Source organism: Carettochelys insculpta, chromosome 5, assembly GCF_033958435.1.
Source record: "Carettochelys insculpta isolate YL-2023 chromosome 5, ASM3395843v1, whole genome shotgun sequence".
Taxonomy (NCBI): Eukaryota; Metazoa; Chordata; order Testudines; family Carettochelyidae; genus Carettochelys; species Carettochelys insculpta.
The window spans coordinates 128,634,569-128,652,825 of record NC_134141.1 but is presented as its reverse complement, the minus strand read 5'-3'; positions in this window follow the sequence as shown (position 1 = coordinate 128,652,825).

Genomic DNA, 18,257 nt, shown 5'->3' with positions numbered 1-18,257 from the left:
GCTCCGACACCTCACCCCCTTGCTGGGCCAGAAGGCCGCAGCGGTGCTCAGCCAGCTGGAGGGGCTGCAGCCTGGGGACTATGAATGGGTCAAACAGGCCCTGCTGCATAAGTTCGGTCTGACTCCGGAGATGTACAAGAAGAGGTTCCAGGAGGCGCAGAGAGGCCAGAGGAAACCTATGTAGATGTGGTGCCTGCCTGAGGCAATACTACCAGAAGTGGGTGTTCAGGATGGGAGCCCAGTCCATAGAGGACCTAGTCGAGCTGGCGGTCGTGGAGCGATTCTACGAGATGTGCTCAGCTGACCTGAGGGTGTGGCTCGTGGACCGGAGGCCTGGGGATTCACACAATGCAGGGAAACTGGCAGATGACTTCAGAAACAGCTGGGCCATGTTTGAAAGTGAGCCCCACAAAGAGAGAGAGTCCCAGAGATAGAGGGAGTCCTGGAGGAACCGAGAATCTCAGAGAGACCGGTTCCTGACCGTACGACAGAGGGGACCACCTCTTGGGCGAGCCCAGGAAAGAGGGGCCAGCCACCCACCCCCCAGAGAGCCAAGCAGAGCCTGGACAGAGCAGCCGGCCCGAGGGACACAGCAAGACCCAGGCTGTTATCGCTGTGGGCGAAAGGGGCATAGAGCAGCCCAGTGCCCCAGGCTCCCAGACAGGTTGAGCAGGCCGGGGGGTCATGGAGTCAACTGGGTGGAGTCCCAGAAGCCAGAGGGGCTGGCGGCCAAGGCGGGTGGTGCTGACAGTGGGTACTCGGATTGGGCCGACTCCGCCCCACAGACCAGCTCCTCAGGGGGTCCAAATGCTCAGAGGTCAGTTTACAGAGTGGGGGGCGGCACTGCCTCTGTGGAGTGAGTGTCTCACATCCCTTGAGGTGGATGGGAGAAAGTTCACAGGGTTCTGGGACACAGGTGCTGATGTGACGCTGGCCCAACCCGGGGTGGTGGCACCGGGCCGCATGATACCCAATTCCCACATGACTGTAACAGGAATTGACGGGACCCCTTTCAAGGTGCCCATGGTGAGGGTGCACCTGAAATGGGGGGACAAGGAAGGACCCAAGGAGGTGGGCGTGCACAGCCATTTGCCGGCGGATGTACTGATGGGGGGTGATCTGGAGAACTGGCCACGTGAACACCCTCGTGCCCTGGTCCTGACCCGTAGCCAAAGAAAACGAGGGGTGCTTTCCTCAGGTTCGGGGGTACATACAGGAGAGGCCATCCCCTCCCACTCTTCTATGAGCAAGTCCAGGGGTCCCCGTACCCTCCTTCCATACAGCAGCTCAAACGGGGAGAACCCCGTGGATTCCTGGGGCACCTCCCTGTATGCAAACAGCAGGTGGGGTAAGTACTTGTCCCAGTCATGGGGGTATTGATTCATGAAGGTTCTCAGCATCTGCTTCAGAGTCCCATTGAACCTCTCCACCAGCCCATTGGTCTGCGGGTGGTAGGCTGTGGCCCAGGTGTGCCGGACCCCACACTTGTCCCACAAGCTTTGCAGCAGGGCCGACATGGAGTTGGACCCCTGATCTGTGAGGACCTCCTTGGGGAACCCCACTCTGCTGAAAATGGACAGCAGTGCATCCGCCACGGTGTCAGCGTCGACAGAGGTCAAGGCCACTGCTTCTGGGTATCGCATGGCAAAATCTACCACCACCAAAATATATTTCTTCCCCGAACGGGTTGTCTTACTGAAGGTCCCACTATGTCCTTAGCCACTTTCTGGAAAGGCTCCTCTATGATGGGCAGTGGCCTCAGGGCAGCTTTCCCCTTGTCTTGGGTCTTCCCCACCCTCTGGCAGGGATCGCAGGACAGGCAATACAGACGGACAGCTGCAAAGATCCCAGGCCAGAAAAAGTTCTGTAACAACCTTTCCCTGGTGCGGTGGATCCTCTGGTGTCCTGCGAGCGGGATATCATGGGCTAGGTACAGCAACCTGCGCCGGTACTTTTGGGGAACCACCGGTTGCCTCTGGACCTTCCATGTCTCCGCTTTGCATCTGGGAGCCCATTCCTGGTACAGGAATCCCTTTTCCCACAGGAATCTCTCCCTGCAGCCCTCCCCCAGCTGTGGAGCTGGGCTGAGACTGGCCAGTTCCCTCAGCTTCTGCAAGGAGGGGTCTCTCTGCTGCTCTGCCTGGAATTCTTCGGCTGGGGCAGGGGCGGATGTTACTTCCCCATCCCTGCCTGGCTCCAGCACCCCTGGCCTGTGAGACTTGTTTTTTTGTGGGCCCCCTTTCTCTCAGGGTTGGCCCCTGTGGCTCCTGTGGCTTTGGCTGGGTCTGTACCCCTGAATCTGGGGAGCGCACCCCTCGTTTTCTTTGGCTACGGGTCAGGACCAGGGCACAAGGGCGTTCACCTGGCCAGTTCTCCAGGTCACCCCCTATCAGTACATCTGCCGGCAAATGGCTGTGCACGCCCACTTCCTTGGGGCCTTCCTTCTTCCCCCATTTCAGGTGCACCCTCGCCATGGGCACCTTGAAAGGGGTCCTGTCAATTCCTGTTACAGTCAGGTGGGAACTGGGTATCATGCGGCCCGGTGCCACCACCCCGGGTCGGGCCAGCGTCACGTCAGCATCTGTGTCCCAGAACCCCGTGACCTTTTTCCCGTCTACCTCAAGGGGTGTGAGACGCTCGCTCCACAGAGGTAGTGCCGCCCCCACTCTGTAAACTGGCCTCTGAGCATTTGGTCCCCCTGAGGAGCTGGTCTGTGGGGCGGACTCGGCCCAATCCGAGTGCCCACTGTCAGCACCACCCGCCTTGGCCGCCATCCCCTCTGACTTCTGGGACCCCACCCAGTTGACTCCATGACCCCCCGGCCTGCTCAACCTGTCTGGGAGCTTGGGGCACTGGGCTGCTCTATGCCCCTTTCGCCCACAGCGATAACAGCCCGGGTCTTGCTGTGTCCCTCGGGCCGGCTGCTCTGTCCAGGCTCTGCTTGGCTCTCTGGGAGGTAGGTGGCCGGCCCCTCTTTCCTGGGCTCGCCCAAGAGGTGGTCCCCTCTGTCGTACGGTCAGGAACCGGTCTCTCTGAGATTCTCGGTCTCTCCGGGACTCCCTCTCTCTCCGGGACTCCCTCTCTCTCCGGGACTCCCTCTCTTTGTGGGGCTCCCTTTCAAACATGGCCCGGCTCTTTGTGAAGTCATCTGCCAGTTTCCCTGCACTGTGTGAATCCCCAGGCCTCCGGTCCACGAGCCACACCCTCAGGTCAGCTGAGCACATCTCGTAGAATCGCTCCATGACCGCCAGCTTGACCAGGTCCCTTACGGACTGGACTCCCATTCCGAACACCCACTTCTGGTAGTATTGCCTCAGGCGGGAAGCCGCATCTACATGGGTTTCCTCTGGCCTCTTCTGCACCTCCTGGAACTTCTTCTTGTACATCTCCGGAGTCAGCCCGCACTTATGCAGCAGGGCCTGTTTGACCCATTCATAGTCCCCAGGCTGCAGCCCCTCCAGCTAGCTGAGCACCGCTGCGGCCTTCTGGCCCAGCAAGGGGGTGAGGTGCTGGAGCCATTCGGCTGGGGGAACCTCGTGCAACTCACAGGCTCGCTCAAAGGCGGTAAGGAACTCGTCCATGTCCCCTGGGTCCTGACACTGGGCCAGCACACGCGTCTTCAAGTGACTGGCCACCCTGAGCCTCCTGGCCCTCTCCCCGCTTACTGCAGCTGGGGCCTTTTGGCATCTCACCTCTGCCATGGCCCGCTCATGCTCCCGCTCTCGCTCTCTCTCCTCCCGCTGTCTCTCTTGTAGCTGGCACTTGTGCTCACGCTCTCCTTCTCGTTCCTGGCGCTCGTGTTCCCTCAGCCATTCCTGGGCTTCCAGTTCCTTTAATTGCACCTCGAGCTCCAGCCATCGCGGCTCTGCGGTGGGGGACTCTGCCCGCGATGGACCACCCCTAGCTGAGCGTGACCTGGTGGGCACCGCGTCTGTCTGATGGTGTCGAGCCCCCGCTCCTGTCGGAGAATCCGAGACGCTTCCTGAGGGTGACCGGCCACTTCCTTCCAGGACAAGCTCTGGCCCCCCGGATCGGTCATTCTCTTCCAGCTGGGCAATCAGCTGGGCCTTGGTCGCCTTCCCTGTGGTCAGGCCCCTCTCTCTGCACAGCCCCGCTAGCTCTGCCTTCAGGAGTCGGGTATAATCCATCTCCCCGCTGCCTCCCGGGGTATCCACTCACCAGCAGCAGCTGCAGGAATTGCTCTGTTCCACCTCCAGCCCCTCCAGCTCTTGTGAGGCTCCGTCCTTCTCCTGCGCTCAGTCAGCCACCACTGGAGCTCATCCGTGGGTGCAGTGCATCCCACCTCTGACACCAGTGTGATGGGGTTCGGGGTCCCCCTGCACTGCACCCTGTCTGCAGGCAGGAGTGACTCTCACTCAGCAGGTACAACAGGAGGTTTATTAGGCAACAGATGCCCAGTTTCTCACAGAAGTGACAGTACAGCAGTCAGAGACAGTCCTTCCAACCCGTCCTGGGGAGAAGACCCCGAGGGGTGCCCCTCTGGGGTGTAGCTTCCCCCTCGCCCGGCTGGCTGCCTTCCAGCTCCCTCTCTCTCCAGCTTCTAACTGCTGCCCCAGAATCAAACCCAGCGCGGCTCCTCCCTCCTCTTTGTTCAGGGCAGAGGTGTTACCTGCCAGCCTAGGTTATAGCCCCAGGGTCATTCTTAGCCGCTGGGAGCTGCTCTGCTTGTCTCACACACATCCAGCCTGAGTCTCACATATGCACTCCCCCCAACTCCATCACAATTGTCTGGGACCGTCATGTGGGAGTTGACTTTGTCTGTGAAGACTGAGGCAAAAAAAGCCTTGAGTACTTCAGCTTTTCCTGCATCTGTCACTAGGTTACCTCCCTCATCCAGTAACGGCCCCACACCTTCCCTGATAACCCGTTTATTGTTAACTTACCTAAAGAAACCCTTCTTGTTACTCTGCACATCCCTTGCCAGCCGCAGTTCCAATTGTGCTTTCGCTTTCCTAATTACTGCCCGGCATTCTCCAGCCGTATGTTTATACTCCTCTTTAGTCAACTCTCCACGTTTCCATTTCTTGTATGCATCCTTTTGGAGTTTAAGCTAAGGATTTCCCCATTAAACCAATTTGGTTGCCTACTCTGTTTGCATTTCTTACTATGCAGCGGGATTGTTTGTTCCTGTGCCTTCAGTAAGACATCTTTAAAATACTGTCAGTTTTCTTCAACTGTTTTCCCCTTCATCTTCGTTTCCCAAGGGATGCTGCTCATCTGAGCCGTGTCTACATGTGCACGCTACTTCGAAGTAGCGGCACTAACTTCGAAATAGCGCCCGTCACGGCTACACGTGTCAGGCGCTATTTCGATGTTAACGTCGACGTTAGGCGGCGAGACGTCGAAGTCGCTAACCCCATGAGGGGATGGGAATAGCGCCCTACTTTGAAGTTGAACGCCGAAGTAGGGCACGTGTAGATGATCCGCGTCCCGCACCATCGAAATAGCGGGATCTGCCATGGCGGCCATCAGCTGAGGGGTTGAGGGACGCTCTCTCTCCAGCCCCTGTGGGGCTCTATGGTCACTGTGTGCAGCAGCCCTTAGCCCAGGGCTTCTGGCTGCTGCTGCGGCAGCTGGGGATCCATGCTGCATGCACAGGGTCTGCAACCAGTTGTCGGCTCTGTGGATCTTGTGTTGTTTAGTGCAAGTGTGTCTGGGAGGGGCCCTTTAAGGGAGCGGCTGGCTGTTGAGTCCGCCCTGTGACCCTGTCTGCAGCTGTGCCTGGCACCCTTATTTCGATGTGTGCTACTTTGGCGTGTAGACGTTCCCTCGCAGCGCCTATTTCGACGTTGCCAGCCCTGGAGGACGTGTAGACGTTATTCATTGAAATAGCCTATTTCAATGTCGCTACATCGAAATAAGCTACTTCGATGTAGGCTTCACGTGTAGACGTAGCCCTGGTCTGTTAGGGAGTCAAAGTCTGCTCTTCTGAAATCAAGGGTCTGTGTGTTACTTCTCACCTTTCTTCCTTTTGTCCGGATCCTGAAATCTACGATCTCATGGTCACGGCAGCCCAGGTTCCCTCCCACTTCTATTTCTCCTACCAGTTCTTCCCTGTTTGTGAGCAGCAGGTCAAGCTGCGCACGGCCCCTGGTCGGTTCCTTCAGCACTTGCACCAGGACGTTATCCCCAACATTCTCCAAAACCTTCCTGGACTGTCTGTGTGCTGCTGTATTGGTCTCCCAACTAACGTCCGGATGACTGAAGTCTCCCATGAGAACCAGGGCCTGTGATTTGGAAGCCTGACTCAGATGTCTGAAGAAATCCCCATCTACCTCCTCTCCCTGATCTGGGGGACTATAACAGACACCAACTACAACATCACCTCTGTTACTCCCACCGCTGAGCTCAGCTCAGAGACTCTCCGCTGGCTTTTCTCCTTCCTCTTACCGGAGCTCTGAGCAACCACACTGCTCCCTGAGACCGAGCGCACCTCCTCCTCCTCCTCTCCCGCACTGCTCCCTGAGACCGAGCGCACCTCCTCCTCCTCCTCTCCCGCACTGCTCCCTGAGACCGAGCGCACCTCCTCCTCCTCCTCTCCCGCACTGCTCCCTGAGACCGAGCGCACCTCCTCCTCCTCTCCCGCACTGCTCCCTGAGACCGAGCGCACCTCCTCCTCCTCTCCCGCACTGCTCCCTGAGACCGAGCGCTCCTCCTCCTCCTCCTCTCCTGCACTGCTCCCTGAGACCGAGCGCACCTCCTCCTCCTCCTCTCCCGCACTGCTCCCTGAGACCGAGCGCACCTCCTCCTCCTCCTCTCCCGCACTGCTCCCTGAGACCGAGCGCACCTCCTCCTCCTCCTCTCCCGCACTGCTCCCTGAGACCGAGCGCACCTCCTCCTCCTCTCCCGCACTGCTCCCTGAGACCGAGCGCTCCTCCTCCTCCTCCTCTCCCGCACTGCTCCCTGAGACCGAGCGCTCCTCCTCCTCCTCCTCTCCCGCACTGCTCCCTGAGACCGAGCGCACCTCCTCCTCCTCCTCTCCCGCACTGCTCCCTGAGACCGAGCGCTCCTCCTCCTCCTCTCCCGAACTGCTCCCTGAGACCGAGCGCACCTCCTCCTCCTCCTCTCCCGCACTGCTCCTGAGACCGAGCGCACCTCCTCCTCCTCCTCTCCCGCACTGCTCCTTGAGACCGAGCGCACCTCCTCCTCCTCTCCCGCACTGCTCCCTGAGACCGAGCGCACCTCCTCCTCCTCCTCTCCCGCACTGCTCCCTGAGACCGAGCGCTCCTCCTCCTCCTCCTCTCCCGCACTGCTCCCTGAGACCGAGCGCACCTCCTCCTCCTCTCCCGCACTGCTCCCTGAGACCGAGCGCACCTCCTCCTCCTCCTCTCCCGCACTGCTCCCTGAGACCGAGCGCACCTCCTCCTCCTCTCCCGCACTGCTCCCTGAGACCGAGCGCACCTCCTCCTCCTCCTCTCCCGCACTGCTCCCTGAGACCGAGCGCACCTCCTCCTCCTCCTCTCCCGCACTGCTCCCTGAGACCGAGCGCTCCTCCTCCTCCTCCTCTCCCGCACTGCTCCCTGAGACCGAGCGCACCTCCTCCTCCTCCTCTCCCGCACTGCTCCCTGAGACCGAGCGCACCTCCTCCTCCTCCTCTCCAGCACTGCTCCCTGAGACCGAGCGCACCTCCTCCTCCTCCTCTCCCGCACTGCTCCCTGAGACCGAGCGCACCTCCTCCTCCTCTCCGCACTGCTCCCTGAGACCGAGCGCACCTCCTCCTCCTCTCCCGCACTGCTCCTGAGACCGAGCGCACCTCCTCCTCCTCCTCTCCCGCACTGCTCCCTGAGACCGAGCGCTCCTCCTCCTCCTCCTCTCCCGCACTGCTCCCTGAGACCGAGCGCACCTCCTCCTCCTCTCCCGCACTGCTCCCTGAGACCGAGCGCACCTCCTCCTCCTCTCCCGCACTGCTCCCTGAGACCGAGCGCACCTCCTCCTCCTCTCCCGCACTGCTCCCTGAGACCGAGCGCACCTCCTCCTCCTCCTCTCCCGCACTGCTCCCTGAGACCGAGCGCTCCTCCTCCTCCTCTCCCGCACTGCTCCCTGAGACCGAGCGCTCCTCCTCCTCCTCCTCTCCGCACTGCTCCCTGAGACCGAGCGCTCCTCCTCCTCCTCTCCCGCACTGCTCCCTGAGACCGAGCGCTCCTCCTCCTCCTCTCCCGCACTGCTCCCTGAGACCGAGCGCACCTCCTCCTCCTCCTCTCCCGCACTGCTCCCTGAGACCGAGCGCACCTCCTCCTCCTCCTCTCCCGCACTGCTCCCTGAGACCGAGCGCACCTCCTCCTCCTCCTCTCCCGCACTGCTCCCTGAGACCGAGCGCACCTCCTCCTCCTCCTCTCCCGCACTGCTCCCTGAGACCGAGCGCACCTCCTCCTCCTCTCCCGCACTGCTCCCTGAGACCGAGCGCACCTCCTCCTCCTCCTCTCCCGCACTGCTCCCTGAGACCGAGCGCACCTCCTCCTCCTCCTCTCCCGCACTGCTCCCTGAGACCGAGCGCACCTCCTCCTCCTCCTCTCCCGCACTGCTCCCTGAGACCGAGCGCTCCTCCTCCTCCTCTCCCGCACTGCTCCTGAGACCGAGCGCACCTCCTCCTCCTCCTCTCCCGCACTGCTCCCTGAGACCGAGCGCACCTCCTCCTCCTCCTCTCCCGCACTGCTCCCGAGACCGAGCGCACCTCCTCCTCCTCTCCCGCACTGCTCCCTGAGACCGAGCGCACCTCCTCCTCCTCCTCTCCCGCACTGCTCCCTGAGACCGAGCGCTCCTCCTCCTCCTCTCCGCACTGCTCCCTGAGACGAGCGCTCCTCCTCCTCCTCTCCCGCACTGCTCCCTGAGACCGAGCGCACCTCCTCCTCCTCCTCTCCCGCACTGCTCCCTGAGACCCGAGCGCACCTCCTCCTCCTCTCCCGCACTGCTCCCTGAGACCGAGCGCTCCTCCTCCTCCTCCTCTCCCGCACTGCTCCCTGAGACCGAGCGCACCTCCTCCTCCTCCTCTCCCGCACTGCTCCTGAGACCGAGCGCTCCTCCTCCTCCTCTCCCGCACTGCTCCCTGAGACCGAGCGCACCTCCTCCTCCTCCTCTCCCGCACTGCTCCCTGAGACCGAGCGCACCTCCTCCTCCTCCTCTCCCGCACTGCTCCCTGAGACCGAGCGCTCCTCCTCCTCCTCTCCAGCACTGCTCCCTGAGACCGAGCGCACCTCCTCCTCCTCCTCTCCCGCACTGCTCCCCCCCCCTTGAGACCGAGCGCACCTCCTCCTCCTCCTCTCCCGCACTGCTCCCTGAGACCGAGCGCTCCTCCTCCTCCTCTCCCGCACTGCTCCCTGAGACCGAGCGCACCTCCTCCTCCTCCTCTCCCGCACTGCTCCCTGAGACCGAGCGCACCTCCTCCTCCTCCTCTCCCGCACTGCTCCCTGAGACCGAGCGCACCTCCTCCTCCTCCTCTCCCGCACTGCTCCCTGAGACCGAGCGTTCCTCCTCCTCCTCTCCCGCACTGCTCCCTGAGACCGAGCGCACCTCCTCCTCCTCCTCTCCCGCACTGCTCCCTGAGACCGAGCGCACCTCCTCCTCCTCTCCCGCACTGCTCCCTGAGACCGAGCGCACCTCCTCCTCCTCCTCTCCCGCACTGCTCCCTGAGACCGAGCGCTCCTCCTCCTCCTCCTCTCCCGCACTGCTCCCTGAGACCGAGCGCACCTCCTCCTCCTCTCCCGCACTGCTCCCTGAGACCGAGCGCACCTCCTCCTCCTCCTCTCCCGCACTGCTCCCTGAGACCGAGCGCACCTCCTCCTCCTCTCCCGCACTGCTCCCTGAGACCGAGCGCACCTCCTCCTCCTCCTCTCCCGCACTGCTCCCTGAGACCGAGCGCACCTCCTCCTCCTCCTCTCCCGCACTGCTCCCTGAGACCGAGCGCACCTCCTCCTCCTCTCCCGCACTGCTCCCTGAGACCGAGCGCACCTCCTCCTCCTCCTCTCCCGCACTGCTCCCTGAGACCGAGCGCACCTCCTCCTCCTCCTCTCCCGCACTGCTCCCTGAGACCGAGCGCACCTCCTCCTCCTCTCCCGCACTGCTCCCTGAGACCGAGCGCTCCTCCTCCTCCCCTCCGCACTGCTCCCTGAGACCGAGCGCACCTCCTCCTCCTCTCCCGCACTGCTCCCTGAGACCGAGCGCACTCCTCCTCCTCTCCCGCACTGCTCCCTGAGACGAGCGCACCTCCTCCTCCTCCTCTCCCGCACTGCTCCCTGAGACCGAGCGCACCTCCTCCTCCTCTCCCGCACTGCTCCTGAGACCGAGCGCACCTCCTCCTCCTCTCCCGCACTGCTCCCTGAGACCGAGCGCTCCTCCTCCTCCTCCTCTCCCGCACTGCTCCCTGAGACCGAGCGCACCTCCTCCTCCTCCTCTCCCGCACTGCTCCCTGAGACCGAGCGCACCTCCTCCTCCTCCTCTCCCGCACTGCTCCCTGAGACCGAGCGCTCCTCCTCCTCCTCCTCTCCGCACTGCTCCCTGAGACCGAGCGCACCTCCTCCTCCTCCTCTCCCGCACTGCTCCCTGAGACCGAGCGCACCTCCTCCTCCTCCTCTCCCGCACTGCTCCCTGAGACCGAGCGCACCTCCTCCTCCTCCTCTCCCGCACTGCTCCCTGAGACCGAGCGCTCCTCCTCCTCCTCCTCTCCCGCACTGCTCCCTGAGACCGAGCGCACCTCCTCCTCCTCTCCCGCACTGCTCCCTGAGACCGAGCGCTCCTCCTCCTCCTCTCCCGCACTGCTCCCTGAGACCGAGCGCACCTCCTCCTCCTCTCCCGCACTGCTCCCTGAGACCGAGCGCACCTCCTCCTCCTCTCCCGCACTGCTCCCTGAGACCGAGCGCACCTCCTCCTCCTCCTCTCCCGCACTGCTCCCTGAGACCGAGCGCTCCTCCTCCTCCTCCTCTCCCGCACTGCTCCCTGAGACCGAGCGCACCTCCTCCTCCTCCTCTCCCGCACTGCTCCCTGAGACCGAGCGCACCTCCTCCTCCTCCTCTCCCGCACTGCTCCCTGAGACCGAGCGCACCTCCTCCTCCTCTCCCGCACTGCTCCCTGAGACCGAGCGCTCCTCCTCCTCCTCCTCTCCCGCACTGCTCCCTGAGACCGAGCGCACCTCCTCCTCCTCCTCTCCCGCACTGCTCCCTGAGACCGAGCGCACCTCCTCCTCCTCTCCCGCACTGCTCCCTGAGACCGAGCGCAACTCCTCTCCTCTCCCGCACTGCTCCCTGAGACCGAGCGCACCTCCTCCTCCTCCTCTCCCGCACTGCTCCTGAGACCGAGCGCACCTCCTCCTCCTCCTCTCCCGCACTGCTCCCTGAGACCGAGCGCTCCTCCCTCCTCCTCTCCCGCACTGCTCCCTGAGACCGAGCGCACCTCCTCCTCCTCCTCTCCTGCACTGCTCCCTGAGACCGAGCGCACCTCTCCTCCTCCTCTCCCGCACTGCTCCTGAGACCGAGCGCACCTCCTCCTCCTCTCCCGCACTGCTCCCTGAGACCGAGCGCAACTCCTCCTCCTCTCCCGCACTGCTCCCTGAGACCGAGCGCACTCCTCCTCCTCTCCCGCACTGCTCCCTGAGACCGAGCGCACCTCCTCCTCCTCCTCTCCCGCACTGCTCCCTGAGACCGAGCGCTCCTCCTCCTCCTCCTCTCCCGCACTGCTCCCTGAGACCGAGCGCACCTCCTCCTCCTCCTCTCCCGCACTGCTCCCTGAGACCGAGCGCTCCTCCTCCTCCTCCTCTCCCGCACTGCTCCCTGAGACCGAGCGCTCCTCCTCCTCCTCCTCTCCCGCACTGCTCCCTGAGACCGAGCGCACCTCCTCCTCCTCCTCTCCCGCACTGCTCCCTGAGACCGAGCGCTCCTCCTCCTCCTCTCCCGCACTGCTCCCTGAGACCGAGTGCACCTCCTCCTCCTCCTCTCCCGCACTGCTCCCTGAGACCGAGCGCACCTCCTCCTCCTCCTCTCCCGCACTGCTCCCTGAGACCGAGCGCACCTCCTCCTCCTCTCCCGCACTGCTCCCTGAGACCGAGCGCACCTCCTCCTCCTCCTCTCCCGCACTGCTCCCTGAGACCGAGCGCACCTCCTCCTCCTCTCCCGCACTGCTCCCTGAGACCGAGCGCACCTCCTCCTCCTCTCCCGCACTGCTCCCTGAGACCGAGCGCTCCTCCTCCTCCTCCTCTCCCGCACTGCTCCCTGAGACCGAGCGCTCCTCCTCCTCCTCTCCCGCACTGCTCCCTGAGACCGAGCGCACCTCCTCCTCCTCCTCTCCCGCACTGCTCCCTGAGACCGAGCGCACCTCCTCCTCCTCTCCCGCACTGCTCCCTGAGACCGAGCGCACCTCCTCCTCCTCCTCTCCCGCACTGCTCCCTGAGACCGAGCGCACCTCCTCCTCCTCTCCCGCACTGCTCCCTGAGACCGAGCGCTCCTCCTCCTCCTCTCCCGCACTGCTCCCTGAGACCGAGCGCTCCTCCTCCTCCTCTCCCACACTGCTCCCTGAGACCGAGCGCACCTCCTCCTCCTCCTCTCCCGCACTGCTCCCTGAGACCGAGCGCTCCTCCTCCTCCTCCTCTCCCGCACTGCTCCCTGAGACCGAGCGCTCCTCCTCCTCCTCTCCCGCACTGCTCCCTGAGACCGAGCGCACCTCCTCCTCCTCCTCTCCCGCACTGCTCCCTGAGACCGAGCGCACCTCCTCCTCCTCTCCCGCACTGCTCCCTGAGACCGAGCGCACCTCCTCCTCCTCTCCCGCACTGCTCCCTGAGACCGAGCGCACCTCCTCCTCCTCCTCTCCCGCACTGCTCCCTGAGACCGAGCGCACCTCCTCCTCCTCCTCTCCCGCACTGCTCCCTGAGACCGAGCGCACCTCCTCCTCCTCTCCCACACTGCTCCCTGAGACCGAGTGCACCTCCTCCTCCTCCTCTCCCGCACTGCTCCCTGAGACCGAGCGCACCTCCTCCTCCTCCTCTCCCGCACTGCTCCCTGAGACCGAGCGCTCCTCCTCCTCCTCCTCTCCCACACTGCTCCCTGAGACCGAGCGCTCCTCCTCCTCCTCCTCTCCCGCACTGCTCCCTGAGACCGAGCGCACCTCCTCCTCCTCCTCTCCCGCACTGCTCCCTGAGACCGAGCGCTCCTCCTCCTCCTCCTCTCCCGCACTGCTCCCTGAGACCGAGCGCACCTCCTCCTCCTCCTCTCCCGCACTGCTCCCTGAGACCGAGCGCACCTCCTCCTCCTCCTCTCCCGCACTGCTCCCTGAGACCGAGCGCACCTCCTCCTCCTCCTTTCCCGCACTGCTCCCTGAGACCGAGCGCACCTCCTCCTCCTCCTCTCCCGCACTGCTCCCTGAGACCGAACGCACCTCCTCCTCCTCTCCCGCACTGCTCCCTGAGACCGAGCGCACCTCCTCCTCCTCCTCTCCCGCACTGCTCCCTGAGACCGAGCGCTCCTCCTCCTCCTCCTCTCCCGCACTGCTCCCTGAGACCGAGCGCACCTCCTCCTCCTCCTCTCCCGCACTGCTCCCTGAGACCGAGCGCTCCTCCTCCTCCTCCTCTCCCGCACTGCTCCCTGAGACCGAGCGCACCTCCTCCTCCTCTCCCGCACTGCTCCCTGAGACCGAGCGCACCTCCTCCTCCTCTCCCGCGCTGCTCCGGGGGCTGGCACTGGGCTGTGTCCTGCCGGGGCTCTGCTCCGACCCCAGCAATTGGTGTGAGGCCCCAGTTGTGAGCCTTGGCCCTGCTGTGCTGTGCTCGCCCCCAGCGGTGACCCCGAGCAGCTCTCGCCAGCAGCCTGCCAGCGGGTGGTTCTTGGCCTGGCTCTTGTGCGCACACTGCACCTGGCAGTGCCAGTCAGCCTGGGCCTGCACCGTGAGTATGGGCAGCGTCCGGTCACTGGCTGCCCGAGGCCCTGGCAGCTCCCACCCCACGTGGCCCAGGGGTGTCAGGATCCTGCTGGGAGCCAGGGCTGGCAGGGGTGGGGCTGGGCTTGTGCAAGGGCTCCCTGGGGCTAGTCTGGGCAAATTGCCTGGCACAGCCAGCTACCGGCCTCTTGGCTCAGCCCCTCGCGACCCGCTTCCCCGTCCCCAGCCCTGCTTGTCCCCTGGAGGCTGTCCTGCTCTCTGGCTGCTAACACAGGGCCCAGGGCCCAGCCAGTGAGAGGGAGACAAGGAAGCCCCTTGGAGATGCCCCAGGGAGCTCCCTGGCCTAGGACACGCTGAGCCCCAGTGAGGATTAGCACTGAGTGGCTAACAAGGGCTCCCCGAGCGCCAGCCAACAGGGGTGAAGGGCTTTAGATGGGACTGAGCGCCGCGGCAGGGTGGGGGGATCTACCCCATGGTCTGGCACCGGCTCCCTGACCCACCCTTTGCCGCAGCTGGGACTGGGCAGTGCCAGAGCCAGACCAGGCTGGGGTGGGTGCTGGGCGGGGCCAGGCTGGCAGGTCCTGGGTTCGGGGTCTGCAGTCGCAGGACACAGGGGGAGCTCTGCCCCGAACTGAGGAACATGGAAGAGCGCCTGGCACCCAGCGCGCAGCAGCGGCCAGGGCGCCTGCAGGTCGGAGAGTGGGGCGGGGTCCTGGCTGGGCTTGGGGAGGGTCTCGCGGGCCCCCAGAGCCAGTGCCGCTCCTGCTCTAGGACTGAGGCTCCCGCCCTTCCCCACAGGCTGTGGGTGCCCACTGTGGAGGCACTGTCTGGTGCTCACCCCAGCTCGGCTTCCAGCCCACCAAGCTCTCAGTGCCCTGGGAGACGCCCCAGGGCTTGTGATCCGTGGTGGGACCTTGTGGTGGGCCACTCCGTGGCTGAGGCCCCAGGGCTGGGGTGGAGGGGCTGTATGCAGAGCCCTCCTGTGCATGGCATGGCCTGGGCTCCCTGGCTGCACCCACTGCCCTCTTCCCATACAGGGAGGTGCCAGTTCTGCCCTGTCGGCTGGCTCAGGGACCAGGGGAAGTGCTACCGCTTTTCTGAGGCCACGAAGGACTGGGAGCAGGGCAAAGAGAACTGCTGTGCCCTAGGCGCCCAGCTTGCCACCGCCCACCCCAATGCCACCCTGCTGAGCGAACTCGGGCAGCTGTGCCAAGGGGCACCACAGGCACTGCCCAGCCCTGCCCCCAGCTCTGGCCAGCCACCCTCCCTCACACAGAGCTGAGCACCTGCAGCCGGCCCCAGCAGCCGAGGGAGTCCAGGCCCTGGCTGAGCTCAGCGTGTGCCCACCTACGTGAGACATGCATGTGCCCTGGCACTGGGGCTCCCACGCAAGGGGTCCCTGTGCAACAGGCCTTCCTGCAGCGCTTGGCCCAGGGCAGCTCATGCCAGGCTGGGCTGGAAGAGGGTGCACGGCTCCACACCGAACAGGTAAGCCCAGGCCTTGGCCCCAGCGCCCTCACCCAGCAGGGCTACCAGAGAACTGGCCCCGGGTCCTCCTCCCAACCCCTGGGCTGCTCCCATGTTCCCCTCAGCCTGCTGTCCCGGCGCCCCAGCCTCGCTGCCACGCAGCGCCCACCCCCACCCCCACCCCGCACTCAGCTGTGGCTGAGCCCCGGGGGCTGCCCCCCACTCTGCGTGCTGGAGCTGCGCCCTGGGGAGCTGGCTGGTGCCCCCACCTTGCCCACAGCCTGTGGCAGAGGTGGCAGGCCAGGCTAGATGTCTAGGGCAAACCCCCCACCCCCAAACCCTGCCCCCGCCCCACCCACCTGAGTCATCCCTGCTCTGCCCTCAGCTCTTCCTGATGTCCCCCCCCGTGTGACATGAGCAGGGGGGATTCCCGGGGGCCTGGCGCAGGACAGCAGCCCCCCCCCTCAGCTGGGAGGTGGGAGGCGTGAGAGCAGAGCACCCTGGCCCCATCCCACCCCCTCTCCTGAGCCCGCATCACCGGGTTGCAGAGGGGCCTGAGCCAGGTCACTCCCTTTCCCACTGCCGCCGCCAAGCAGGGACCCGGCTGGGAGGGGGCAGCGGAGCAGAGCAAGGGGCCAGGTGCGTCACTCTGCTGCCTGCATCTCCCGCCACCCAGAGCCGTCCCGGCTGCAGGACGAACGGGAGCAGCCCCCCAGGCAGCTATGGATGGGAGGGACTGGGGGATTCCCCAGGGCTGGGGGTAGCCTCCTCTCTGCCCCACCGCTCGCCATGTGCTCCACTCGCTCTGCCCCTCTTCTCCCCAGCGTGGAACCAGAGCGGCCCTCTAGTTCCCGCCGCTGCAGAGAAGCGCGGTGCAGCGGGCGGCAGGGCGGGCTGCAGGCTTCTCTGGCAGCTTGCACTCCTCCCAGCCCGGGATTCCTGCGGCTCTCAGGAGCACCTTGCCCACCTCCCTTCCCAGAGCTTCTCTGGAGGAGCTTCTCAGCCAGCGAGCTCCACTCGCCTGCATCTGGCTCCAGGGGCTCGCCAGCCAGCCAGCCGCCGCTTAATTCTTCATGGCCAGGTGGTGACAGGCTGCTTCTGTTCCCCCTGCTATTCCCCCAAAGGCAAATGTCTCCGGGCCTGATCTAAGCCCCCTTGTCCCACTCCCTTCCACCCGGCTCCCTGAGCCCAACACTGAACTCTGCCCTGCCTGCAGCTCCCTCGTCAGCCCTGGCAGGCACTGGCAGACCTGACCCTCCAGCGGAGCGACGCCCTGCTCACGAGGCGCCAGGGGCTGGCCAGCTGTCACGTGACTGGATTTTTATATTGGGCCTGGAGAACACTTTTTGTGCCCTATCAAAACAAAGTGCCGTCAAGTGGCACTTTAAAGACTAGCAAAATAGTTTATGAGGTGATGAGCTTCTGTGGGACAGACCCCCTTCTTCAGACCACTTTGTGCCCTGGGTATCTAGTGGCCCCAGATATTGTGCTGGGGGCCGTGGGAGGTGGCTCATGAAAGCTGAGGATGTCCTGAACCTGTGTGTGCTACTCACGTGTCTGTATCATGTCAAAACAAAAAAGCAGCCCAGTAGCACTTTAAAGACTAACAAAATAATGTATTAGGCCTGCGTCATGTATACAGGTAAAGGTAGAGATTTTAGCTCTGTAGCTGTATTGGAAACCGTGGTCCACGCTCAGCTTCACAACGGTGTCGAGTATCAGACGGGGAGCCGTGTTAGTCTGCATCTGCAAAAGCAACGAGGGGTCCTGTGGCAGCTTACAGGCTAAGAGAAATGTGTGAGCATGAGCATTCGTGGGCAAAGACCCACTTCGTCAGATGCAGGTGATGTCAGATGACAAAGGGCATCTCTGCCCACGAAAGCTCATGCTCACACAGTCCTGTTAGTCTATAAGGTGCCACAGGACCCCTCGTTGCTTTTGCAGCTTCACGATGGGAGGTGAGAACTCAGCCGAGTCAGGACATTGGGCTGAGCAATGAGGTGGGAGCCCGGTGCTCAGATGTCAAATCCACATGCCAGAGGCTTGGGACTTACCAATGGGATTCAGGCCACTGGCCAGGTGACCTGGGCTGAGCCAAGGAATTGAAACTGGATACTAAGGCATCGTCCCACCTGCCTGAAAACGTCTGGGGCGTGCTGGCGAAACCAGGAACCAATGGCCATTTGCCACAACAGCTCCCCTGGGTCAGGTGGGGCAGACCCTCAAGGGCCTGGTGGGAAGAATATGAGGGCTTTTGTCCCTGGACAACAAAGAACCAGGAGATAAACACCTTGGATCTTTTTGTCTCGTGGCACCTGGGCCCGTCTTGAAGTGTCCATGTTCCAGCAGGGGGACCCCAGCTGGCCAAATCTATAATTCTCCAGTAACTAAGATCGCGTAACCTGAGCTTTCAGAGACTTTCCAGAATGAGCAAATAACCCCTCTGACCTGCACCAATAGCTGTAACTGCTGTATGCAAAGTATTGCTTTAACAGCGTGTCTCTCGAAGCCCGTTCGGGGATACCTCTGTGTGTGTGTGTGTGTGTGGCTCACAGAGGGTGTGGGGCTCCTGCTGAGGGTAACCCTGACAACCAGGTAACACCTTTGTACCGCAGACAAAGGAGGAGGTGGAGCCTGAGGGGTTTGAATTGGAACTGGGAGTTGGAAGCAGTTAGTCTGGGCTGAGGGAGAGAGAGACAAAGGAGGGGGCAAGGCCCCAGCTCTGGGGGCCCCTCGGGGCCTCCTCTCCCCAACATGGATTGGACTGGCTGTCTCTGCCGGCTGCACTGACTCCTCTGTACGATGCTGTGTCCTGTCAGCTAATAAACCTGCTGTTTTCCTGCTGAGTGAGAGACTCTCCTGCCTGCAGACAGGGTGCAGAGCTTGGGGGACCCCAGAACCCCATCACACTGCTG